This window comes from Panthera onca, chromosome C1 (genome assembly GCF_046562875.1).
Source record: "Panthera onca isolate mPanOnc1 chromosome C1, mPanOnc1 haplotype 2, whole genome shotgun sequence".
In the NCBI taxonomy this organism is placed as follows: Eukaryota; Metazoa; Chordata; class Mammalia; order Carnivora; family Felidae; genus Panthera; species Panthera onca.
In genome coordinates, this window is record NC_138346.1 from 217,820,493 (window position 1) to 217,847,708 (window position 27,216).

Sequence of the window (27,216 nt, forward strand, 5' to 3'; positions counted from 1 at the left end):
AAAAGGTGAAAAGGAATCTTATTTTAATTTCCATTTCTTTGATTGGTAGGTAGGTTGATCAAATGGGTAGTGGTTGTTTGCTTTGCTCTTCTCAGTAACTGTTTTTCTGCACCTACTATGTGCTGGAAATGATGAATAAGACAGTTTCTGAGGAGTTCTGCCTGGTTCTACCAGGAGGAAATCAAGGGCAAGCATGCAAAGTAGTGGGAAGGAAGTTCCCATACAGGGTGAAAATGTGCTGTGGGAGGTTCTCTGTTGAGGAAAAGCAGCTCCAGGGGCTGGAGCTTTGAGGGCAGGTGGAGGGCAGAGCATGGCTCCTGAAGCCTGGAGGCCTCCGGTGGGTTCCCGTTCAGCTTGCTGCTCACACCCTGCCTGTTTCTGGTCTCTGAGCCTGCGGGTGGGCAGCGGGACCTGGTGGGGGCCCTGTGTGGCCCTGCTCCTGCTTGGCCAGTGCTCCCAGTGCCCGGCTCTGCCTCCCGACAGCTGCACTGAGGACCGTCCATCCCAGCGGCTCATTGTCCCCGAGCTTATGTAAGCCTTCGCCGGGGTGCGTCTCTGGTCCAGGTCTTTAAGAGTAAGCTGCTTACATAACTGTTTGGACAGCACATTTGAATTAATTTCCAGCATAACCTTTGCTTTAGAGTGAAGTCATTGGAGACCAGTGGGCAGTGGGGGGTGGGCTCCAGGGAGAGCATCCCCAGCCCCCGCCCCCGCCCCCAGCCTGGCAAAGTGCTGGGACTCCCGGGGATGCTACGAAGTGGCAGTGGTTCTGAAGAGGCCGCTCAGGATTCCAAATTTCCCTCCGCCTTTGTGCCGCAATAAATTATTCAGGTAAATTGCTTCAGCCTGTGGAAAGAGCCCGATCACGCAGAGGCCTTCAGCCACGAGGCTGATAGACACAGAGGAGACTCTGCTGGGCCGTGAAGGAGCAGGAGATGGCGGGCCACTTGCTTATTAAAGGGAGGCAGCTGGGTGCCGGGGGGGGCAGGGCAGTCAGGTGCAGCGGGGACCTGGCCGTCGGGGCTGTGGCCGCTCTCTTGGAGGTCCGCTGGGGTGTCAGAGAGGGTCTCCCTCCATGAGGGTCTCTCCCAAGGCAGGACCCGGGGTGGGGGGAGGGGGAGGGAGCGCACGAAGGATGGTGTGGTCACACCTGCCCAGCCGTGTCCCCTCAAGCCCACAGGTGTTACTTGTCAGGCCTGACGTGACTGGGATCCTTCCTAGAGGCCTGGGAACGACCCGAGAGCTGGGGATCCTCGCAGGGCCAGGGGAGTTTGGGGACCAGCGACTCACTGCCACCATCTGCTTGGCACCCTCCAGCCTGCAGGGAGCTGAACCCTGGGCGGTGCTCCCCAAGGGGGGGGGTGACGTCTCCGGGGTCCTCTACGGCCAGAGCCGGCCCGGGGCCTCAGCACCTTAGCGAAGGATGCCGCGGGCCTTCTGGTGTGTTTCTTGTGCCCGCCGGCAGGTTCAGGTGCTGTGATAAAGCTGGCTGTCGCCACTTGGGCCTCTAAAGCTAATGCATGGGGTCACGCTTTGTGCTGGAAACTTCCTTGGTCCTGTTGGATGGGTGGGTGCTTCTAATCTGTTACCCAGGAGAATCGTCCAGGAAGCCCAGCCTCTGAGAAGTGGTTGGACAGCCAGAGGGCTTGTGCTGCTCCTGCCAGCTGGTTGCTCTCATCCACTCTGGACATGAACGCCCTCGGCAGAAACAAGTCGAGTGTGTGGAACCTGGTGGGGGCTCCGTCCTGAGAGGGGAGAGGAGAGCGGGGTGGTGGAGAGGTCAGTGGACACCAGCACTCGGAGCTGGTAGGAGACCGAGGACGGAGGCCGCAGGGACTTGCCGACATCTGGGGATTTCTGGACGCCTCCAGGCACGAGAGAGGTTCTGGGATCCGGTTCTGCGGGCTGGCCAGAGCAGACAAGGGCCTGGGAAACTCCTTCCCCGACTGGAGGGCAGGACAGGAGACAGAGAGCCAGCACGGCCCCCACCCCTCTGCAAGGAGAGGCAGGAAGGAGTCTGACAGTTAGCTTTTTACAAAGTATCTTCGTCTTCCTGAAACCCCAGACCAAAGCCACCAGAAAGCATTCCAGTGAGAACTCAGTCCCTAGACAAACACGTGTTCAGGGAACCAGACCGCATCCTGGGAGGCACAGAGTGGGGTGCTCTCTGTGTCTGGTGCCAGCCCCAGGCTGCTCTGCTGTAGGGGGGAGGAGAGGCGGGGGCTCCCAGGGGCCTTGTCTTCCTGGAGAAGGTCACACAGCTCTCTGCTCAGGAACTTTGTTCTCCCGTTAATTATTCAGCCTGTGCATGTGGGGTGCGGCCCCGTGAGCAGGGGGTGGGTGCGGGCAACCTTTAATGCCTGAGGAAAAGCTTCATAAGGTTACGTGACGACCCAAGACGCCTCTGCAGAATGTGGTCCCTGCAGCTGAGATGGTGGCTGGAGGGCGCGTTCACCCCACAGCGAGGCCAGCGGCCCAGGGCCTGTCCGGGTCCGGGTGGGAGGCGACAGCAGAGGCCAGCTCCCGGGGGCTGGAGAGCTGTCCTGGGGTCCTCAGCCCTTTGGGGACCCGGGAGAGCTTGTGGGATCATCCTGCCTCCCCCGCTTCCTGGAAGCTGGCTCTCAGACAAGATACCTCGGTTCTCAGCGCCTGTTCCCTCCCTCCTCAGGTGTGCTGGGCACCCTGTGTGTGTCCTTTCTGTGCAGTGACACAGGCAGTGCCGGGGCCGGTGGCCGTCTCCGGTCGGGGCGTCACCTGGAGCCCTGCACCTGCAAGCTGTCCGTGACGGTGGGCGATGCCCCACTCACGGTTCCTCCCTTCCCCCACTCGCTCACTCGACACCTTGCTCCCAGTTGTTCCCAGTGTGCCAGTCGGTGCGGGAAAGAGCTAATGGCTTCTGGGTGGCACTTTCCGGGACTCTGGGGTGTGGCTGAAGAGCCCCAGTGTCCATCGTCAGGACCAGCTCGCCATGACTCCTGCCCTCGCTTCCCCCCTCTTTCCCCGACTCCGTGTCTCCCTCCCTCTCCTTCCCTGTCTCCAGTCATTTTTGAGCACGTCCTATGGGACAGCTGCTCTCCTAGGCACGGGGATCCAGCAGATAATGTAATAATACAGAGTCCCCACTGGCCTTGCTACCAGGAGGGCTGGAGCCGGGCAGCAGGGGCCTGTGCGGGCGCCCCCACCCCGAGTCTGGGCCCCCAGGGCACGGCCAGGGCTCTGGCTCCCACAGCAGAGGCTGTGGCTTCATCTTCTTGCCGCAGGGCTGGGTGAGGCAGAGCCCGGGTGGCAGGACCCCCCTCAAACCCGGGTCTCCGTGGCTTGTGCGCAGAAGAGAACAGGGGCTTTCGGACTCGGGGATGCTTATCAGCTGAGATGCGGGCACTTCTCAGTCCCACTCTAGAGATGCCATTCTGTAGGGCAGCCTGGTTTTCACTAAGCTTCCCTCCCCCCCCCCCCCCCCAAGCAGTTCGGTCTGATGCACGAGGGCCCCTGACCACGGCCTGGGACTGGGTAGACACAGCCCAGGGTAGGGCCTCTGGGGGCCGGGTAGACACGGTGTGGACTGAATCCTAGCCTGCCGCTTACTTCTGGACCGTGTGACCTTGGACGAGTGTTGACTTCCTGGAGGGCCTGAGTAGGGGGAGTGGGAGGAGGGGGCCCGCTGGCGGACGTGGGGGAGTCCATCAAGGCCTGAATGGGAGGGGGGGGGAGGGCCCACTGGCGGACGTGGGGGAGTCCGTCAGTGTGCAGTCACGTTGTGACTCCTGATGCTGACCTGCTCTTGGCACCTGTCTCCGGCCTCCAGGACCCCAGCTCTCGCCCACCTCCCTGTCGAGGTGGGACAGGTGACTGTGACGGGCAGTCGGAGAGACTGTGGCTCTCAGGAACGAGAGAGATGCTCGTTCTGCGTTATTGCTCATAGTTTGTGTAACGTCAGCTCCGTTTCTGGCTGTTAATGAGGGATTGTGGCTGTGCGAGGAAGAACTCCGCTCGGATTGTAAATTAAATCCTAAGGCTCCATTTTCAGGTTTTAATTAACAGCACAGGGCCCCTACTTGCCACGCTGTCCTCACATGCCGTCCCTCCCTCGGGCCCTCTCGAAGGACGCTCCGGGGACGGGTCCCAAGGCCCCCACAGGGCAGGTCTTAACGGGCTCTGGAAAGTCTCCTCTGGAGGGGGACTTCGAAGGGGAGGCGGCTTGTATGTCCTGTTCGAGAGGACGGTGTGTTTGGAGGGTTGACGCAGTCGGTCCCCGGGCTCACCTGAGCCCCTCTCGTGCCGCGGACGAAGATTGCTGGGCTGTGAGCCACGCGTCCCGGCACCCGGAGCCATAGAGTTGTCGAGTAACCGTTTGTTGAGGGGGCGAAAGCCCATCCTTTATTTTCCTTCCCTTTCTTTGGGAAAGAAGCCTTCCGCTTTTCCTTTCGCTAATGCTGTGCTTCTCCACCCGCTGGGGACGGTTGTCAGTGTCCAGAGACACTTGGGTTGTGAGGTGGGTGGTGTTCCGGGGGGCGGAGGCAGGCGATGCTGCTGGACGTCCAGTCCCCGCAGCAGAGACTTACCCCACCCGAGGCGTCAACCGTTCCCCGGGGCGGGGGGGGGGGGGGGGGGAGGCGGTTCCTCCAGCACCCGGGTGCGGCAGGTGTCGGGTGCGAGCCCGTGTCCCCCTGCAGTCATGACCCCTCACAGAGACCCTCGTCCACGGCTGCTCACCTTTGCTGACGCCTTCTCCGTTCCAGGCTCCCTGCTGAGTGCCTGTGTCACCGCAAGGCTCGCATGAGTTGACGACCCTACAGTCGTTGCCATTTTCCGTAGGAGGAGGCAGGGCTGGGCTTTGGACTGGGCGGCTGTCGACACCAGGACCCGGACCCCGTGCTCCAGGATGGTGGTGGGGGTGTGGCAGACCCCCAGTGAAGGCTTCGCAGAGCGGGGCAATGTTGGTGTGGACAGAGCAGGGGAGCGCCCACTGATGACCTGGGCGGGCCGCAGCGATGGGGGAGACCTAGGGATTTCTCAGTCAGGGTCTCTCTTTCTGTCTCCTCTCTCCACGCCAGGTCCCGCTCTAGGCTCAGCGCTGGAGGCTATGGGATGAGGGAGAGGAGGGTGGGGGGGTCTCTCTGCTCCTGGAAGCAGAGCCCGCAGGCTGACCCGGGCCCGCACACTGAGTCGGGTGTCCTGTGTTTCCCCGGGAACCTGGGGCGTCTGACATGCTGCTGTGCTCGGGGAGGACTTGGCTGCTGCTCCTGGAGCATCTGGGCTGTGAAGCAGTTCGCCAGGGCATCAGCCCTGCGGACAGAGGGGGACAGCTCTGTGACCCTGAGCTCGGACGGGAAGCCACGGCCTCCCTCGCCAGCCTGAAGCTACCTCAGGGGCCGTGTGCCCCCGGTGCCTTGGCGGAGGATGGCTGTTTGGTTCAGTGCCAGGAACTGTCCGCCCCTGTTCAGCACAGGCATCCCCGGGGACCCACAGGGCAGAAAGCGTGTCCCGTCTTGCAGGTCACAGGGGAGCGGGCGGCTGTGGTCCAGCTTCGCTGGCCGCTGAGGAGGGCTGGGGCTCCTGTGGGCTGACCAGGCGCTGGTGGGGGTGTGGGGGGGTGGTCTCCAGAACCACTTTGCTGCCAGAAGCACGCAGAAGAATCATACAGCTTAGGGCTGGCCCAGCCCTCCTCTTCCCGGGGGAGTCCCCTCATCACATCTTTCATGCACAGACGGAAAAAGCAAAGCCCTGAGAGGCGAGGAAGCTGCCTGGTGCCAGCAGGGGGTGGGCCGCTTAGAGCTGAAGTTTGGGGTCAACGGTTTCCGGCACTCGCTCGTGGCCTGTGGCCCGACTCCGCTGTGTGGAGGGCGTGGTCTGTACCAGGGCTGGGCCAGCGTCAGCTGAGCCAGCCGCCCAGGGCACAGGCTTCAAGAGGGGCTCCCTAGCAAATGTCCCTCTTGTCTCTGGGCCCTGCTTGGTGCACGCAGATGAAGACAAGCAAGCCTGGAGCCCAGTCCGCTCCTCCTCACATTCCCTCCTGGTAGAGCCGGGCTGGGCCGGGTCCCAGCACTGGGCTGGCCCTGTGCCTACAGACTGTTTGCATCTCAAGAAGGGCGATGAAATACAGCAAAATACATCTCGGAGCAAACTGCCTTAAAACTCCTTTAAAAGTACGTGAGACACGTCTTTAGTTCTTGCCGATAGGGAGAGGAGACAGTTTCTACCCGTGGAGTCCTGGCTGGGACATCTGTCGTTGTTAGTTGCCAGTGACAAAAAACCCACCACCTGGTGGAAGAGGGGCCTTCATGCAGGGCTCACACAGAGTCCCCCAGGGCCACCTTCTCCCTTTCCTGTTCTTCCTGCCCCTTCTCCATCGTCTCCTCGGCTGTGCCCTCGTGGTGGCATGGTGGCTGCCGCGGCTCCAGCCATGCCCTCCCGGCCTCTCTCCCCTCGGGCCCTGCAATCCCGAGGCGTCCGCAGGCTCAGCTGGGATCACGTGCCCATCACGGGGCCACCCACTGTGGCCAGAGAAACGCACATGTCTGCAGCCAGGGTGGGCGTGTCCCCAAGCGACCCCTGCTGTCTAGGACAGGGGCAGGTGGCCACAGAGCTGTTGTCAAAAGGGAGGTGGAGGGAACCGGGCAGGGAATGGATGGCAGCAGACACACCGTGCAGGGCCACGAACCAAGAAAGACCCACGCCCACTGGACGAACGTGCCTCCTGCACTTCCGCCCCTGGGTCTACCGCTGTCCCCGCCCCGGCCCACCCCGGCTCACTGTTTGCACTGAAACACCTCTTCAGGCCGATCCGACAGAGACGCCTGTAGCCATTCTAGACCGGAGAGTGAAATTTCAGACGTCATTTAACTTAGATTTGATCGTCATGATTTCAGTGGTCCTGCATTAATTGTTAAATACATTTAATGAAACTTAATCAGTCCACCCAAACACACCGTGGCAGGACACTCTGGATGCCTGGCCGGCACAAAGCGAGGACACGGATGGGGGGCAGCTGGTGTGTGGGGGGCGGTTTCTGGGTTTGTTCTTCCCTCCTGGAAACACCCGGGCTGCACCCACTCCACCCATCTGCTACAGCCTCTGGCCCCTGCCTCCACTTCCCCAGGCTTGGGCGGGTCTCCAGGGATCCCAGGTTTCCCCTCACGGCCGCTTAGCGGTATGCCCTCCTGAGAGCGGCGAGGTCAGGGGCCAGGGTGGGATGTGACCTCTCTGTGCCACGCTGGGCTGCCCGACTGGGCTGCTGCTTCTGATCCCAGGACTCTGTGTTTGCACGGACTGAATGTCCTTCCCTCACCCCTCCCGGGGCTGAGCTCACCACAGCGTTGCGGGGAGGCCCTGGGATCCGACAGCCTCTGTCCCTGAGCAGTGAGGTGACGTTGGATCAGTGATTTTAACCCATTGAAGTGCTCCATCACCACCACCCGGGCGCAGAACAGCAGCCTCTTGGGGCTCAGGCAAGTAAAGGGTGTGCACGTGCTGGCCCCGAGCCTGCAGGCCATGCCGGCTATTCTGGTTAGATCTGTGACATTTATTATTTCAGCCCTAACGATGGCGGGCACCTCGCCAAGTTCTGGGCACGCAGTGGCAAAGGCCGTCTTCGCCCAGACACTTACAGTTCAGTGGGGCATTAGCTTCCGTACCCATCTTGCTCCAAGTGGGCTGAAGACAGACCCTGGGTGTGTGAAGAGGGTGGGTGTTGGGCGACGTGTCCAGGTGCTCTGAGAGCCCTGGCAGGGCCCCTGTCTCGTGGAGGAGGGAAGTCAGGGTGGGCTTCCTGAAGGAGGTGTTGCTGAACGTCCTGAGCCAAGAAACTGCCTCTCCCTCGTCCTCACTGAGAAGACAGCTGTAGCTCTCTTGGCAACGGCCTGAGGCTTGCTGCCGAAGTGACCCTGGAGGGAGCTCTCTCCCAGCTGGCCCTGCGCCATCACAGAAACAGGCTGTAGGACCAGGAGACTCTCAGGGGCCTGCTCACTTCTGAGAGTCTCTAGCAACTTCACCAGTTATGTTTTTAAAATTCGTGTTTGAAAACATGGCTTATTACAGAGACTGTTTGGCTTTGGTCCGGGGACTGTTTGCTCAGGAAACCCCACGCTGTGGATTTGGACCAGGACAACCCAGCCTTGGCGGGGGGGTCTCACCCCTTCTGCAGGGAGAGCTGCCTGCATTCTCCCCGCCTTTGGGAGATGAGGTGCTATTCCTGTGGCTGCAGGAGGCAGGAGGTGCAGAGACAGGGCTGCTGGGCTCTGAGCCTTCTGCAGGGCTGGGCTTGGGTTGGTGGGTGGGGGGGGTGGTCCCTCGAGCTGGCCGTCACAGGGTGGCCACATCCAGGCAGGGCTTCCAGCAGCCATGGTCCAAAAAAGAGCAGAACTAAACAAAATCCAGAGGCCCCGTTTACACATCCCGATCGCCCCACAACCCACTGCTGGCCTCGCCGGTCCAAGCTCTCTCCTGGCGGCTAACTCTTCTGTGGGACCCGGTTTTAGAAACAGGGTTCTCTTTTGGGCTGCCCTTTCTGCTTTGAAATTGCCTTTCACAAAAGATGCTACAGCCCAAGGTTAGGACATCACTTCATTTTATTCTTTCGCTGGAAAAAGAAAAATTCCCTGCAGGAGCAGAACCTTCCACCCTGACCACTGGGCCACACCACACGCTGTCACGCCCAAAAGAGCCCTTCCGGCCGGTCTTTGCCGAGGAAAACCGAAGGAAGAAGGTTTATTCTTCAGTTTCCAATGGGGACTGCTGCTTTCTCCAAGGAATGTCCTCCTCGTCTGGAGAAAGAGGCTCAAAGATGGGGTTCACCTGCAGGAGCCCCAGAAAAGGTCCAGGCCTGGCCAGGCACCGCTGGGGAGGGGCAGGCAGGACTCTGAGCAGGTTCCAGAACATGTCGCTTCTCTTGAGAGATCACTGACTCCCCTCTGATGGTGTCCATCGCCACTGATACTTTACGAGCAGGATGTTTAGCCCCAAAGGGTTTTAAAACATAGCTTTGCCTTGTTTGGAAGTTTTAGACTTGTGTACAGAGCATGAGCCAATAGGACGCAAGCTGGTTAGGGGTGATCTGTCCCTGCTGGTGCTTTCAGAGCAGTGAAGACATTTGTCCCTCAATGATGGTTGGGCTGGCCCTGGCTTGGTTGGGTTAGGCCCTGGGCATCGAAGGCCTCCGAAGGGCCTCCGAACAGTTGTTCTGGTTGTGCACTGTCCAAGGTTGCTTGGGTCTATTTGGTGAACAGGTGCTGAAATCCAGCCTGCATCTCATGTCTGCCTGGAAGATGGGGAAACTTCTTGCATAAAAGCCACTGTATATAGGTCATTGGTGGCCCTAGGACCTCCCTGGGCTGATTTCAACCTTGTCTTTTATTTTCTGTATTCTGAGGCTTTGAGTGCTGGGGCCTTGCTGGCCCTGGGGCACTGCCCCTCCCAGGTTCTCCAGTTACCAGAGATAGTGAACAACTCAGTCCGAGGGTGCCTTTCAAATGCAAAGCATCTAACTCAGAGCCCAGACCTCCTGCCCCAACCCTACCAAGCACTTTCTTTATCTGACCTGGCCCAGTCACCCCAGGGCAGGTACAGATGGCCAGAAGCAGCCCCTGGGCCCCAGAACCCTCTGAAATTATTCAAACTAGCCAGTCTGAAGCCTGCTTCCCTGTTCCCTCCCGCACGGAAACCACAGTAAAGGCTTTTGCTCACACACTCTCTGCCTCCTGCTCTAGGCTGGCCCTGCTGCTTCCCCGGGTGCCCCTTGTGGTGTGCTTCCCCTCTGGGATCTGTGATCGTAATCAGTTTCTTCCTTCATGGCAGTCACTTTCGAGTCTGTGTGTCCTACCGTACCTGATGGAAACAAATCCTGGGGACCCTTAGCACACCGCCAGAGAGGCCGCCTGGGGAAGAGCCCATAGGATCATCCTGTGCTGATGCCCTGCCGTCCAGGCCCCACCGTTCCCGGGTCAGTCCGAGGCCGGGCCCTGCCAGGAGTCCTGGGGATGAGGGTCAGTCTGGGAAGAAAGTGTTTCCCGCAGGGGCTGGGTGGGAGTGGGTGGGGGGAGAGAGAGGTGAGTGAGCGAGGACTCCTGGGACTTCCCAGAGGTCGAATGGACCGGAACCTTCTCCCTGGCTTCCAGGGTGGCCCAGCGGGTGAAGGTCAGTCTGACCTCCAGTGTTCTGAGTCCCAGGGCAGTGGTCTCCAGACCCCAGCTTCCCCTGAGCGCTCACGGAGCGCGAGACCGCAGGGGGCCGGGCGTCTGGATACAGCTGTGTGGCCAGCAGCCGGGCTCACGTCCGCCTGGCGGTGGCCCCCAGAACCCGGAGCCCTCTCTGCCCTGGCCTGTCTTCCTCCTGCCTCTGGCTGGCCACGGGCCTCCCACCCGAGGCAGATCAAAGGGCTGTTCCTCCCGTTTTGCGGTCTTCTCGTGACTTGGAGCTGTCATTTCACTGCCCCAGGCTGGGTGCCGGTGAATGGTAGCCAACCCGGAGTCAGGGAAGTGAGTTGAAAATGCTCTTTCGGAAGCTTTCCTGACCTCGGAAGCCTGCGGTTCATCTTAGAACTTCTCTGTTGCACTGGTACGTGTGGTTACGCACCGCCCAGGCCCCGGATGTTGTCTGTGTGTGTTCAGCTCTGGAAAAGGCACTTGTAAAACATCGCTGAGAGGAGCAGTGTGTGATGAGGGTGGGGACAGAAATCCACGGAGGGAGTGAGGCAAGAGGCCAAACGCAAGACGTGTGCTTCCGGAATCAAAGCCCTTTGCACAGACGCCCGGGAGCGGCGGATCGGGACGCTCTGGGGGCTGGGTGGGGAGTCAGAGCATCAGGGATTGATTCAAGCCCTCGGTGATAAGGGGGCCCCCTGCACACAAGTCCCAAGTGCCCCTAGATGTAGATGTGCACGCCCTTCTTTCTCTCCCACTCGACTCCTTCGAGATGGGACCGTTACCTCCGCCGCATTGTAGCTGAAGGTCCTGGGCTCAGGAAATAAAGTGGCTGCCCAAAGTTACCTGGGGTGTGACTTTGGGGACATGCTTGGGTCCCGCTGACCCCTCCTGCACCTGGCTCTTCCTCGCTTCCACTCTAAGTTTTGAAGTGTGAGAGTTGCACACTTGGAGGGGACCTCCTCCGGGCGTGCGGTAGGACAAGCCAGCTGTGGGGGATGGTCGAGGCTCACAGCCTGGCTGCTGGCCTGGTGGGCACGTGGACGTAGTCCTCTGATTGCCAGTGTTCGGTGCAGAGGGTGACGAGGGCATTCCGGGGGAAGGCAAGAACGTCACACAGATGTGGACGTGGGAACCACTGTCGTATTTGATCCGAAGTCTGGTCTGTGGTTGGATCCCGGCCCCCATCTGTGCACTTGACGAGTTTGCGAAGCACCTGCTACACGACAGCTACTGCTTGGGGTCTGAGATGCAGCCATGAGCGAGGAGAGCACTCCTGCCCTTCCTGAACTCACCCTGTGGTTCCCAGAACCTGGGACAGAGAGAAAGAGCAGGATGGGGGCCTCAGATGGTTCCTATTTGCTAGGAGAGGCACGGGCACAGGGGGCTGGACACGGGGGAACAGAGGGGCAGGGAGACCAGGACAAGATCAGAGCTCAGCCCGTCACTGGAGGCTTCCCAGCATCAGCAGTGGGGGAGGGCGAGTCACTGGCTGATGTCTGAGGGCTACCCTGGTGTTAACCTGCCCTTCCTTACTCCTCAAGGTCGTGGGCATGTCCTACACAGGCTACACAGCAGTCGTCTGGGTCCCCAAGCAGGGCCCGGGAGCCGGCCCTGGGGAACCCGTCGTGTGTCTGTCGTGCTTCAGGTACTGTCCTGTGCTTCCGCATTTGGACGTCTTCTGGTCCGCTCCCCTGACCTGCTGCACAGCTTTGGCCTCAGTTTCCCCAACTGTGAATGAGAAGCCACCCAAGATGCCCCCGAGGGCTTTCCTTGCTGGGCAAAGATTCCCCACTTGAGCCAGACGGCGCTCTGTGACCAGCCAGCCGCTGACGGGCTGTGATGCAGTGAGTGCCGTTCTCTGCCAAGGACGGTGAGATATTTATTTGATAATGGGCCTCCTTTTCTCCCCGCTGCATCTGGCAATAATGACGGAGCACCTGGGAGCACCTGAGCCATTTTATTTTTATTTTATTTCTTCCTGAAGTTCAGTACTTTCCAGAGCACCTCCGCGTGGTAATGCTATTTTCCTGGCAGGAATGCATTCATTGCAGCTGTCACTCAGTCCGGAGCCACTCCGTCTCGGCTCTGCGGCTGGCCTGACGGAGGGATGCGGCCCTCTATAATTTAAAGGCTGATGGACCCAAATTGCCCACGCAGACCTTGCCTGTGGCACAAGTTAAGGACAGACTCTGCAAATTGGTTGCCTAGTAAGTGCGTAGTCCTAAGTGACTGGCTTTTCTCTCCTGGTCAGTTTCCCTCCAGGGCCTGGCTCCGGGCCTTCCATGCCTCCCGAGATGGTCCTCGCCAGTCTGACTTGCCGTGGTGAGGTGGCCCTGGTGGGGGGTGCCCCTCTGCTGTGTGTTGATTGACTCCGATGAGGGAGCTTGGGGCTGGAGGTCCTGACCCAGCAGGCCCTGGAGCACAAGGTAGAAGGAACATGGTTTTTGCCAGGAGGGCCCGAGTTCGAATCCAGACTTGCCCCTTGCCAGCGGTGAGCTGTAGGACCCCGTCTGCGATGGGTGTGGGTGGTACCCATGCTTCCCCAGCGTGTGAGAAAACTACAGGGGGGACAGGGCAGAGCACAGGGCTTGGGACTCGGCAGGCTCCCCTGCCTGGACGGCTGTCTTGCCTGCCAGGTCCCTGCTCACTTTTCTTTGTCTTGTGATTCTAGATCTGGGGCGGGGTGGTGTCGACCCCCCAAAGCAGAGGACCTTTCCCTTGCTGGCTGTCCGAGGTTCGCACCAAACACCTTCTCTCCCCCCCACGGGGGTCTCCACTTCCCCCAGAGATGCACCTGTTTCGTCTGCCTTTCTGGGAAGCCAGGAAGCAGTCCGCTGAAACAGGAATCTGCCAGAAACCCACATGGAGGGCTTGGGTCGAGACAGGTTGCCTGCCAAGGGCCAAGTAAGAGGATCTCTTTATGGGATGCATGCCAGCGAGGGGAGCCGTGGTTTTAAAATCACATCAAATGGTTTGTTTTTGTAAGTGGGTCAAACCTCCCCCCTCCCCCCTGGCCCCGCTACTTTGGTCACATTAACTTGCTAAATATTGCTTTCTCCTATCTGTTTTCTTGTATTTGTTTTATCTTTCTCTGAACACACCCCTCCAGCTGAGCACCAGCCCCTTTCCCACGAATGATGGGGCCCGAATAGGGGTATTTGCGTGGGTTGGATGTGGTTGGAAACAGCAGGAACACAGCCCAACAGCTTTAAGCCAAAGCAAGGAACCCCCTGGCTCACTAAATCAGGGACCCCCCCCCCCCCCCCCCCCCCGCACCTCGGCTCGCTAAATCCAGCCAGGGAAGCTGGATAGAGCTGGCCCGAGGGAACAGGGGCCCTGAGTATTCTCAGCCAGTCCTGAGCCCCACTCTGCCTCACCAAATGTCAGCTTTGTCCCTGCAGCCATGCTGGCTTTCCAGGTTAAGAGCCTGGGCTACAAATCCCTCAGGGACAGGGGAGGCCTCTTCCCTGAGCTTGAAGGAGAAAAATCCCAGGGCAGCTGGGGTCAGCTTACAATCACGGGGTCAGTTTACATTGCATGCCTGCCCCTGGACCAATCCCCTGGCCTTGGGATTCAAGTGCTGTGAGGACAGCCCCCACCTGAACCAGGGGGACCGGACGGACCTTGTCGAGGCAGGAGAGTGGAGCACAGAGGTGGCCCCAGGCAGAGGAGGGGGCCCCAGACCAGGAGCCCCTCACATTTGCTTCCCTGAGTGTTTCTCCTCAGGCTTCTCGCCGAAGAGAGAAAGTGGAGGCGGTTTGGACCTACATTTCTCAAAGAACAATCCCCAGGAAGTGTCTTCGAGGGGCGTCCAGGGAGCAGCCTGAGTGTCCACCCTGCCCAGCTTCACGGGAGAGAGTTACCGCAGTCCTAACTGGCTTTCCCCACATTCACAGACACCCCGGGTTTTTTATTTCAGCTCCCTCCCGCCTGAGGGAGGATGATTAGTCGGTAGAGCAGCATCCTAATGTTTTGGCTGGAAACCAAAGCATTCGGGAGTGCATTCAGGCTCATCGAGTACACATGTTCCCCCCTACCCCCCCCGCTCCCTCCCGGCTCTGCCACTCCCAAGACGGAGGGGAGAGGCAGTGGGGTCAGAGGGAGGCTGTGGTGGACCAGAGTGGGAGAGCACAGTCTGGAATCTGGCATGGTTCACAGACTTGGTCTTGGCTGGAGGGAGCTTGGCTTTCATTTATTCTTGCCATCCCCCGTCACGGGCATTTTTGAGGCCAACCCATGGTGCTTGAGAGGCACAGCTAAGTCCCAGGGGGGCACACCCAAGGCTCCCTCTCTCCTTGAACTCCCGGGTGACTGGGGAAGGGGGGGAAGCAGAGGGAGAAGGGTGCCACACCGCCCGTGCCTTGGCCTTTCTCTTCATCCCAGGGAACTTTGGCCAATGGAAAAGGGCTGGCTCTGCTTTCTCTGATCCTTGGACACATGTGGGGACGCAGGAAGCAGTGGGCGGCCAGCAGAGGGTGTCTGGGGTGGACAGAATCCACACTTGTGTGTCGCTGACTTTGGGACCCGAGGACACGCTTCCAGGGCTGGGCGGGGAGGGCTGAGCCCACGGAAGCTGATGCCCATACCTGAGCCTGTGTTCCATGTCTCTACACAATTGATTTATCAGGTTCTTAGGTTTTAATAAGTCGTAGGTCCAGCTGTTTCCCATTGTATGTTACAAATGTTAATTATCTTCTAATTACTTATTAGCACAGGCCGTGTTGGCAACGAGCAGCCCAGAAGCCCAGCCAAATGGGTCCGGAGCTCCAGAAAGGGGTAGATTAACAAATGGCTTTTCCTGGCCGCACCTTCCAGAGAGTTCTCACTGCCCATCGGGTTTTTCCCAATACTTATTATTTTTGGAGGGGAGAAACCCAGTGGCCTGGGCACTGGGGAGAGGCACAGCTAAGTGTTTGGAGCCTTGGGGGCGCCTTGCACTGAGTGCATCGGGTTATTTTATTCAGTTGCTTAGCCAGGCTGCTCCCGGAGCCGGGGAGGGTTGACCAGATGCAGGGCCCTTGTTCCAGGCAGACTCATCCTCCTAGACCTCGCTCCTGCTTGCCCCTTCTCCTGAGGCCACTGGGCATCTTTCCCCCCTGACCTGGGCCAAGGGCAACAAGAAGGATGCTTCTCTAAGCTGAGCATTTGCCGAACGTGCAACCCCTGCCCCGGCCCGGTGCTCATGGTGGGAGGGTGTATCATTGCTCACTCTCGGGTGCCTGAATTTGTGTGTGGCATATGGCTGTGTCCCTGTGCCTCAGCTCCCTCTAATTCTCGTTCATGGTCAGATACTCTCATATCGGGAGACCTGCCACCAAGGTGGCTCCCACAGAGGACGGCATACCTGGGGGTCAGCCTCTCCTTGCCGCGCCCTGCTCGTCTCACCTGTCAGCCCAAGAGATTCCGCAGGATGTCACCCTCCATGAAAGGACCTGCCCCATGGCCTCCCTTGGGGATATGCGCCCAGTCCCCTTGACGCACCCTTCCTTCCAGCTACTTCCTTCCAGACCCCTTTGTCATTCATGAGGAATAAAAGCAGGTGGCGTGAACAGTGAAACAGATGGACCAAGTCATTGATCAGGGCAGTTCCTGGCACTTTTACAGAAAATGATGGCCTGTTTTCTCCTGGAGTTGAGGTTGCATTGATTTCTGTAGAATCCACGGGCGTGATGCAGCCATTCTGCCGGCTGTACATGCCAGCATGATATGTGAGTACTTGTAGGCACGCGAGGCATCTTGCAGAATCCTTGCAGCATCTGCTGGCTGCCCTGTGTGTTCTTCCATCCATACATCCATTCATTTGTTCACCTGCGTACTCACACACCCACCCATGCACTCACATCTTTATATTCATTTATCCATCCATCTAACCATCCAACCATCGGTTCATCTGTCCATCCATCCGTCCATCCATCCATCCATCCATCCATCCTTCCATTGTTCCATCCATCCATCCATCCATCCATCCATCCAACCATCCATCCACTCATCTACCCATCAGTCCATCCATCCATCCATCCATCCATCCATCCATCCCTGCATTTCTCCTTCCATCCATCCATCCATCCATCCATCCATCCATCCATCCATCCATTGGTCCATCCATCCATCCATCCATCCACTCATCTATCCATCAGTCCATCCATCCATCCATCCATCCATCCATCCATCCATCCATCTCTGAATGTCTCCATCCATCCATCCATCCATCCATCCATCCATCCCTGCATTTCTCCTTCCATCCATCCATCCATCCATCCATCCATCCATCCATCCATTGGTCCATCCATCCATCCATCCATCCACTCATCTATCCATCAGTCCGTCCATCCATCCATCCATCCATCCATCCATCCATCCATCTATCCATCCATCTCTGAATGTCTCCATCCATCCATCCATCCATCCATCCATCCATCCATCCATTGGTCCATCCATCCATCCATCCATCCACTCATCTATCCATCAGTCCGTCCATCCATCCATCCATCCATCCATCCATCCATCCATGCTCCTATTTCTCCTCCTACCCCAGAAACACTGAGTACCAGCCAGTTAGTATGCTGTGATGCTTGGAATCTAAACTCCTGAAGGGCAGGGTGATATGGGTACAACCTGCTGCATAAGTTTTCTGGGCTGCCATGACAAAGCACCAAAACTGGAATTCATTGTTTCACTCTTTTGGAAGTTAGAAGTTGAGATCAAGGTGTGAGTAGGGCTGTTCTTCTTCTGAAGGTGGATCCTGGTGCTTCCTTGGCTTGTGGGAGCATCACATTGGTCTTCCCATGGCGCGGTGTTCTCCCTGTGTGTGTGTATGTATATGCGTGCATGTGTGTCCAGTTTCTTCTTCTTACAAGTTCACTGGCGGTATTGGACTCGGGGCCTCTTCTTGACCCATTACATCTGCAACAATTTCTTTTCTCAGGTTAAAATGTCATATGAATTTTAGGGGGGACACAATTGAACCATAACACCTGCTATGTTTCATCTCCCCAGAGAGCCATCCCAGGCCAGGGCCGAAGTGCGATCTGTGGCCTAGAGTTCCAGGTCCAATCGAAGGTCAGGCCTTCACTCCTGGAGTGGATGTCACATTATCACCTGCCTCTGCATTAGCGGGAGCTTTCATCAAGCTCAGCGAATCTCCTTGGCACGTGTACAGAGCTAAGGGAGAAACCCCCAAGCTACACTTTCCCCCCAAAACATACAAGGGAGGTGGAGCTCAGCCTGGTGATGTGCCCACCGAGTGCCAGGCTGGCAGTGTCCTTGGCATGTGAGGCATGTGAAGGGGTCACTGTATATATCCATCAGCCAGGATTAGCTTCTGCAGCATTTAACCAAAATCTTCTCAGCATCAGTGTCTGAAACAAGATAGATATTTTATACCCCTTCTTATGTAACAGCAGTTTGGAAGTAGGTGGCTGTGGGAAGCTGTTAGGGATCGGCACGCCAGCATGCCCTCATCCTCATGGCCCAACATAGGTGCTGGAACTCCAGCCGTCACATCCATGTTCCTTAGGGAGACTTTCTGGAAGTACCAAGCAAGGCTTTGCTCACACCCCATTGGCCAGAACTGAATCACGTGACCACACCAGTACAAGGGAGGATCGTCATTGCTCAGCCAAAAATTGGGTTCTATTCCTAAGGAAGAGAGTGAGGACGGGTGCTGGGCAGGAGGTTGGGAGCCTCTGTAACATCTGTGGAAAGTCTTGTCTGCCACTCCCCAGGCGCGGGGCCAAGCGGACCAGGGTGCTGGGTGCGGGGAGGGGTGAGAAGACACGGCCATGCAGAACCCACCCTGCCCTCCTCGTCGTGTCTGTTCCCAGCCACTTGGGAGACTCCATTTGTTGAGCGGTCAGCTCGGCGTCCAGGGGTTTCCGGGGCCTGAGAGGGCTGCCTCTCACCTCCGCGCCCACGTTGTCAGTTCAGTGGTGCCTCCTGGGGCTGCGGGGGGCTTACGTGGAGCGAATGGGGCCCCCGGCGGGCCATGTGACCTCCCCGGTCCTTCTCAGAAATGGAAAGTCACGTCGTCTTTCTCAGTGACAGCAGAAGTCTGATTTGTCTGTAAAGTAGTGTGTTTAGTCCAGTAAAATGACTCAAAACCGTGATCCTCACTGCACCTCAGTGTCTGCGCTCTTCTGGCACAGACCTGGCCAAGGGTGGCAGTGCATGGGGGCCCTGTGGGCACCAGGGGGACAGACCCAGACCCCCTCTGCCCTTGCAGGCTCTGGGCATGTGGTCCTTTCGAGGTTGGAGGGAGAGGAGGGGGCGGGGAGCAGAGAGGGACACTTGGAGCTCAGAGCCTCCGGGCCGCTTGGAGGTGTCCGGCTATGGGTCCCAGGACGAAGGCCAGCCCTGCCTTTGCTCTGCTGTGGTTCCTTGGACGGCCCCGGGCACCCGCCCGCCGGCTCCCACAGCTGTTCCCAACCTGTCACCCCTCCAGGCATCCTCCTGGGAAGAATCTCTTTAAAGTGGCCCTGGACATTATCTTTTGAGTAGAGCCATCTGTCTCCAGGGGGCCCACAGCTGGCCCCTGTCCTAGGTGGCACTCGACCCGTGTCACAGCCCTTTTGTCCTTCGGCCTCCTTCCTGGAGGCAGCGCTGTCCAGATTCTCCTTTGGGAGGCAGTTGACTTGCATCTGTGTTGTGCACACTCTTGGGGACGTACCTCAAACCCTCCAGGGTCCCCCTAGAAGCCCCTCTCCTTTCCTCCAGGGCACCGAGCGGGACGCCGTGGTAGGGTGGGACTCACAGCAGACCCGTCTGTTTCCAAAGACCTCCGCTTGCCGATTTCCAGCCTCCTTTGACAACTCAGCCCCAACTCTGGACAACCCTCAACCCTCAAGGTGGTCCCGGCCGAGCACCGGGAAAACGGCTGTGGATCGTGCAGAGGCGCCCGGGTTCTTTGCTGCGGACCGAGGTCCCGGCTGCCATCTCTCCACCAGAGATCTGGGTTCACCAGGTCTGGCGTGGGGCCAGGGAGCCTGCACGTTGAACCTGTGCCCCGGGTCCCGCAAGGCTTTGGGGTCGTCATCGGGGACGGAACGTGGCGCGTGCTTCGGCGCCAGCCCTGCCTGGTCATCCCAGAGCCCTGACAGGCTGAGGCTTTCCTCAGCTCAGCTGCATTTCCAGACGCTTGTTTAAATGGGTGCTTTATTTTTCCATAGCCCACTGATCGAGTTAAATGCCTATAATGCTGCACTCTCCTGACTGGAGGGCCAGGAAATTTTATGAGAGGCTGGTTTCCTTTGAGAGGGCTGGCTCCCTTACGTGGCAGAATAGAATGCTGTGGGGTTGATATGGACCAGGACAGCCAGTCCTTCCCCATCCGCTGCTGTTCTAAGGCATCCCCGAGGCTGGGGCCTCTACACCTTCAAAAGCACAGCGTAAATTACAGAAAAAGCAGTTTCCTAAACAGCATTTAATCCCTCCTCAGTACTTGGGTGATCCCAGCCTCGCTCGCCTAGTCGCTGAGTCCTTCATGGTGTTGGCAGAACACTAAGACCGGCAGCGACATCAGCACGGCAGGGGGAGCACCCTGCAAATCCCCATCAGCACCCCATGCCTCCCGCCAGCCTCCCTCCACCCACCCCCCACCCCGGCTTCCGCCACCTTCCCCCCACCCCTCTCGGGGTCCAATCCCTGGAGGGTCTCGGACCCCTGCTCAGCCTGGGCTAATTGTACGAATCTCCCAAAACCAATTTAGTTTTTATCTTACGTATCGACCTGGGGCGACTTCTCCAGGCTCTGTATGTGTCACCCTGTGACAGAGGTTATGGGGTTTGCCCAGAGGAGGGCGGGATTGGCTCCTGCCTGCAGGGCAGACACAGGGCTCAGGAGTTTGTGTTAGTTTGTGTTTGTGACGGATGAGCCACACCCAGCCGAGTTTGCCACAGTTACGTGTGTGCAGCCGTCCACAGGCTTCCCTGCTATCCTTTTGATACCTAAGGGCTCTCCGGCCGTCGCCCGGGCTCATTCTTCACAGTGGCAATCGGTGTCTTTTGTGTTTCTTTCCTTGTCAGGCTTCCTTGAGTTTTGTCCGTTTTAGCGATGTTTCTGGAGACCGGCTGTCTGTTTCGTCGATATTCTGTATTGTTTTTCTGTTGTCAATGTCATTGATTTCTGCTCTTCTCTTTATTATTTCCTCCCTTCTGCCTGTTTTTTATTTTCCTCTTTCTTCCTGGGTTCTTGAGTTGGGAACCTTCACAACTGATGCAGGCCGTGTCTTCCTTAATTCAGCGCCATAGCTCGCTCTCAGCTCTGCTCCCGCGGTGTCCAGAAATTGTATCATCATTGTCATCTGAACGCATCTCTCGGTTCCCCTTGGGTTTTCCTCGTTTCCCCACAGAGGCGTGCTGGGCCCCCCGTGTCCAAGGCTTTCGCCTCGCCTTCCAGTCGTGGACATCCAGAGTGGCCCCGTCGTGGTCGGAGAATACACTCTGCGTGCTTTCAGTTATTTGTAATTTCCGGAGTTGGCGTCATGGTCCAGGGGCTGCTCTGTCTTGATCTACGTTGCGAGGGCATTTGGGAACGACGTGCGCTCTGTGGTAGTGAGGTGCCGTGTTCTGTAAGTGTCTGTTCGTCCCTGCTGGGGGGTGGGGTCACTGGGTTCGTCTGTGGCCCTGCCCAGGCGTTGAGCTGGGGAAGCGGGCGTTTCCCGCTGCCCCCGCGGGTTTGGCGACGTCTGCTTCCTGTCTGTGTCTGCGTCCTGTAGCTCGCCGTGCTGCTGCTTGGTGTGCACACACTTAGGACTGCTGGGTCTTCTTGGAGGATCGGCCCCCGTGACGTCGTGTCTCCCTCCATTGCTGGTATAACTCTCTCCGCTCCGACATCCACTTCATCTCCCGTGAACACAGCCCTTTCTGCTTTCATTTGATGAGGGTCTGCAAGCTCTGTCACTTTCTCCCAACGTTGTTATAGTTAAAGTGAGTTTCTTACGGATGGTGCCTGGTTGAGACATGTTTTTATTATTATTGTTTTTTAGTTGTTTATTTTTTTTTTGGGAGACAGAGAGAGACAGACAGAATGCCAGTAGGGTTGGGGCAGAGAGAGAGAGGGAGACACAGAATCTGAAACAGGCTCCAGGCTCTGGTCAGAACAAGAGCCTGACACGGGGCTTGAACCCACGAACCGTGAGATCGTGACCTCAGCCGAAGTCAGATGCTCAACCGACTGAACCCCCTGGGCGCCCTACCCATTTTATTTTTGAGAGAGAGAGAGAGAGACAGAGGGGGAGAGAGACACAGCATGAGCAGGGGAGGGGCAGAGAGAGAGGGAGACACAGAATCTGAAGCAGGTTCCAGGCTCCGAGCCATCAGCACAAGAGCCTAACGCGGGGCTTGAACCCACGAACCGCGAGATCATGACCTGAGCCGAAGTCGGACGCTTAACTGACTGAGCCACCCAGGCGCCCCGACGCATGTTTTTAAAGGCGCTCTGCCAATCTGTCCTCTAATTGGTATGTTTAATGTAATTATTTGTATGTTAGATCTTAAGTACCACATATGCATCTGTTTTTTGTGTTTGTTTTCTTTGCTTTTCATTTCTCTGTGTTATTCTTTCCATCTTGCTGCCTTTGTCCCTTGAGCATTTTCAGAATTTCGTTTTGCTCACGTAGAATGTTTCTGAGTTTGTCTCTCGTACAGACTTTTGGTGGTTTCTCTGGGTATTACATGATGCATGCGTAACTCACCACTGTCTACTGGCTTTGCCATTTCAATAGTTTGAATGAAGGAGAGAAGCCTTCCTTTGCCTTATGTCCCTTTACTACCCCCCTAGGTATAATATAATGGTAAATATTCGCTCTACATACAGGCCGGGTTGTAGTTTGTACGCAATTATCATTAGAAAAGTAAAGAGTTGAAAAAAATCCCATTTTGCTTACCCAGTTTTTTGGCTCACTATGCCTTCTCTCCCTTTCTAAGGTTCTAAGGTCCCTTCTTTGATCTTTCCTTTCTGTTTGGAGAACCTCCTTCAGCCATTTTCTAGGGTAGGTCCGTGGCAAATTCTCTCGGGTTTTCTCTGTCTGGGAATGCCTCGATTTGCGCTTCATTCCTCAAGAATATCTTCGCTGGTTAGAGGGTCCTGGATTGACAGTCCTTTCCTCTCAGCCCCTGGGAAATATTGTGCCGCTCTCCTCCAGCAGCTAATGAAGCACCTGCTCTCACTCTGACACTCGTTTTCCCACAGGTGAGTTATATTTTCCTCCCGCTGCTTTCAGGATTTTTCTTTGCCTTCGATTTCCGGAAGTTTAAGTATCATGCGTCTCCACGTGGATTTCTTTGGGCGTGTTCTTGCTTGGGGTTTGTGAGGTCAATTTTATGCATCCACTAGGCTGGGTCCCAGAGCCCCGATATGCGGTCACACGTTATTCTGGGTGTTTCTGTGATGGTGTCTGTGGACAAGATTAATGTGGAGGTCAGTGGGCTCTGAGTAAAGCAGACCGCATCCACAAAGTGGCTTGGCCTCACTCAGGCAAGGCAGCTGGATGCCTGAACAGAACAAACCGCTGACCTTGCTCGAGGAAGAGGGTATTCTGCTGCAGGGGCTTGCACTACAGCTTTGGCTCTTCTCCGGGTCTCCAGCCGCTTGACCGTCTACTGTGTCCCAGGCACTGTGGCCGACCCAGGGAGTAGAGTGGGGAATGAGGCAGAGACTACCGGGGGCTGCTGTCTAGCAGAGGCAGGAAAGAGATAGGCAGATACACAAGAGAGCATCAGGCAAGGCTGGCGTTAGGATGAAAATAAACCTGGGTTGTGATGGGGAGGGGCTGCAGGTGGGAGAATTGAGGGCGGTGATCAGGGCAGGCTTCCCTGAGGGGGTGACATTTACCCTGAAGGGAAGGAGGTGCTCGTGGTACAGAGATTCTGGAAGATAACGTTCTAGGCATAGGGAACAGGAAGTGCAAAGGACCTGGGGCACAAACGAGCTTGAGAGTATTGAGGAGGGAAAGGGGACACAACGTGGGTGGAACTGAGTGAGTGAGGGGCAGGAAGGAACAGGATGAGGTCACAGAGGTCACATATCATGTGGGGGGACTCCTCCTGAATGGAGGCGGGGAACCCATGGAGGTTTTGGAGCAGAAGAGTAGCGCTGTCTGATTCCGTGTTGTAGAGATGTCTGGCTGCCCGCTGTGGAGGGGACGCGGTAGGGGAGGAGTCCAGAGAAGTAAAGACGAGCCTTGCATGGAGACCCCTGTGGGCCCAGGAGAGAAGCCTGGGAGGCTTGGGATGGTTGCCACGGCAACAAGAGGAGGATACGGGATGTGTTTTGTAGATGGAGCCACTGGCCTGTCAAGCTCTGCTGGAGACCTCGTGACTTTTCACGCATTAAAAAATAAAATAAACCCTAAAGCAAAACCAGGCAGATCACCGTCCCCGCGGAGCAGCGTATTCCTGCCTCCTGAGGGCGGGACTCATTAAGAGACAAAATTTAACTGAGTAAATTTTGAAGCTCTGACTGGCTTCATTTCATGACGCATGGATCGGGCAGCGTCCCATCCAGCACGCGGGAGGGATATCCGAGGAGCTGCGCAAAATGCCAGGCTGTTGTAGGCACAAGGGGGACGGGAGTGAGCTGTGTCGGGTGCAGTCGCCTTCCTCCGGGAGACGAAGGGTCTGTCCGGCCATGACCTCACCAGCCCCGCGCGGAGGGTTGGAAGCTGCGATTAGTCAGGTTTCCTGACGTGGGGCTTAGCACAAGCGACTTCCTGTTTTAACAAGCGGAATCGCCGTCGTTTCCCTCTGCTCACTCTCACTTCCTCCCCTCCCCAGAGAGAGGAGAGTTTTCTTGCTGTGGCTCCCTCTGTTACTCCGCACCTGCTTGGGCTGCTGGGCTGGGGGCAGCTCTGCCCGCTCCGCGTGGCTGCAGGGCGGGATGCATGCGGGCCGCAGGGGCCCTTGGCGCTGGGTCCCCAGCATTCTCTGTGCTGGGCAAGGCTTCAGGACCCAGAAGTGGTGGGCAGTGGCTCTGATCTCAGCCCCAAGAGCACTGGGCCCTCCAGCCTCTGCGAGGGGTAGCGTGGGGCGTGGTGGGGGGGCTCCCATGTCTGTTCTGCTGAGAGCAGCCCCCTCCCCTACTCCTCTGTGTTGGGAGGGAGAGGCGCCCGGCGGGGAGGTTTGCAGCAGGGTGACAGGAGGTACCCCGACCTCATCTGCCGTCGTCTGCAGGGGAGAGGGAACCAGATCCCTGAGCCTGGTGTTTCTGTTGCTTCGCTCAGTGTTCCCCCCACAACGTGGGGTGCTGAGAATACGTACGGCTTCTTGTGGGATCGGGTGAGGCATGTGCGTGAGGCATCTGTACCCTGGAGGGACAGCCACGGGTAGTGCCCTTGCTCGGGAAGTAAAACATTTTAGATGCGATCACGGTATCTGGAAAATAAAAGCCCTTCTCTTTGGGGCTACTGCGCTCGAAGCATTTAAGCACCGCCGAGAGAAATCTTTGTGGAATCCCTGGGGAGGGTGCAGCCCAGATGCAGCGGCCCTGGGGGAGACGTCCCGAGGGTGTGCTGCTGGGGAGCAGAGGCCCGGCCGGTCTCTGACCCTCCCCTGGCCCCACACTGGGCCCCTCTGGCGGGGGGTGGGGGGCTCGGAGTTCTCTCCACTCAGCAGCAGTCGTGCGGACCAAGCCTGAAGCGTTAAAGGGCACTGGTGCCTTTTCTCTTTGGCTGTCAGGACTCTGCCCTGGGAGTGTGTTCGGGCCGGGCGTGGGCTCTGCATCGGTGCCCGCGGCTCTTTGTGGGCACGTGCGCGTGTGTGTATGTGTCTCGTGTATAGTAAGTGCCTGGCGGGAGGCGGCCACTCAGCAGACAGCCACCTGGATTGAACGTGCGCTGGCCGCCCAGCTCGAGGAAGGGCCAGGCCGCCCCCGCCACGCGGCTCCCCTTTGAGAAAGCCCTCGGCGATCTAGAAACTGACCACCGAGTGACCCTGCTTTTCCCCTCCTGGACTTTAAATCTGCTCTTATATTTATTTATTTTTAATGTTTTTCATTTGAGAGAGAGAGAGAAGAGAGAGAGAGCGAGCCCAGGGGAGGGGAAGAAAGGAGAGAGAGAGAGAATTCCAAGCAGGTTCAGTGACCAGCTTGGAGCCCAGCTCGGGCCTTCATCCCACGACCCCAGAATCATGACCTGAACCTAAACCAGGAGTCAGATGCTCAGCCTACTGAGCTACCCAGGAGCCCCTCTGCTCTTATATTTTATTTATCTATTAAAAGAATTTTTTTAAACATTTATTTATTTTTGAGAGACAGACAGAGAGATAGTGCGAGCCGGGGAGAGGCAGAGAGAGAGGGGGACACAGAATCCGAAGCAGGCTCCAGGCTCTGAGGCATCAGCACAGAGCCCGACACGGGGCTCGAACCCACGAACCGTGAGATCACGACCTGAGCTGAAGTCGGACGTTCAACGAACTGAGCCACCCAGGCGCCCCATGCTCTTATATTTTAAATTCACCAATAAAGACGGAGCCCATGAAACCCCGGGCCCCTGCCTCCAGCCCCATAAAGGCAGAACCTCCAGTCTGTACTCTCTCTTCTCTCTCTACCTGCCACCTGGCCGTGTGGCCCTGGACCCTCCAGCCCTGAGAGTTGATGAACCTTGATTTTTCTGAGTTCCCTGATGGTTGTTGCTGAGGTTTGTCCGGTGCAGCCGCGGCACCGGCTCTGAAAGGGGAGATGTGGGCGGGGACCCGCCCAGGTGGTACCACCCAGATGAGTCTCCCAGGCATTGCTACACTGCTCTGGATAGGCTGAGGCCAGCGAGAAGCAGCATACGTGCGTGTATATACATCTTGTGTGTGTTACGTATACATATACGTTTTATATACACTTCAAATCATTTTTAAAGCATAGTTTCGAGATTTATAGAAAAGTGGCGAAAAAATAGTGCAGAGTCCCCACAGACCTCCCACTCAATTCCCCCCCTTGTAACACGTTACATTATTCGGTACATTTGTTACAAGTAATGAACCAACGTTGACGCATTATTATTGGCCAGACACACGTCGAGCAGGTCTCACTGGTTTTTCCCTAATTCTTTTTCTCCTCCAGGATCCCACTCAGGGCACCGCATGACATTTAGGTGTCATGTCTCTTTAGGCTCCTCTTGGCCGTGACAGTTTTTCCGACTTGCCTAGTTTTTGATGACCTTGACAGCTTGGAGGAGGACTGGCCAGGTATCTTGCCGAATGGACTCCTCGGGATTTCATGTGGTCGTTTTCTTGTGGTCGGACTGAGTGACAGGTTTCGGGAGGAGGGACAGTGCTCTTCCCATCACGTCCCATCAGGAGTGCCAGCCGCCACGACTTACCACTGCTGACGTGACCTTCGTCATCTGGCCGAGTCTGCCTTTCTTCTCCACTGGAAAGTTTGTCCGTTGCCCCCTTTCCATACGGTCCTCTCCGGAAGGAAGTCACTCTACACAGCACACACGGGAGGGAGTCGTGATCTGCTTCCTTGAGGGGACAGTTTCTGCATAAGTTGTTTGGAATCCTTCTGAATGGGAGATTTGTCTGTTCTTACCCTTTTATTCCTTTATCCAGTCATTTATTTTTGCCAGTATGGAATCATGGATTTTCTCTTTCTACTTTGGGTTACATTTATATTTGTTTGGCTGCTCACATTGCTGCAGCTTTGGCCTTTCACTTGGCTCCTGTGTCCCTTTGATATTTCCCCATCACTTTGTGCTTCTTTTTTTGATTATCTATCTATCTATCTATCTATCTATCTATCTATCTATCTATCACTTTCTTATGTTCTGGCAGCTGCAGGCTCCTCTTGTATACCTCCCTGTCCCAACCGTAGAATCAGCAGTTTCTCTGAGAATGGCATTTAGAAGCCAAGATCTGGGTAATGGGTGTGCTCATTGCTGCTGGGACATCACTGCTTCTGGGCCGTCTCAGCGGACAGAGCAAGGACATAAATGTATGTTTACTAACTAAAAAGTGTTCTGAGACCAGTTTCCAGTGTGTGTGTGTGTGTGTGTGTGTGTGTGTGACGGGGCAGTTCCCCCCACATCCAGGGGATTCTCTGCAGCACTGGCTGGGCATCCTACGTTCAGCCCACTTCTGCCACTGCCTACCTG

General features: G+C 57.1%; 1 long non-coding RNA gene across 1 annotated transcript in view; it reads left to right on the forward strand.

Moving 5' to 3' along the window:
• The window catches only part of LOC132672481 (uncharacterized), a 41,798-nt gene extending 29,715 nt beyond the window's left edge, over positions 1-12,083 (forward strand). The window contains exons 2-3 of the long non-coding RNA XR_009607533.3: positions 9,793-9,937; positions 11,681-12,083. This is a non-coding gene — a long non-coding RNA (uncharacterized LOC132672481). The remainder of the gene's footprint in view (positions 1-9,792; positions 9,938-11,680) is intronic.
• Positions 12,084-27,216: the final 15,133 nt, after the last annotated feature.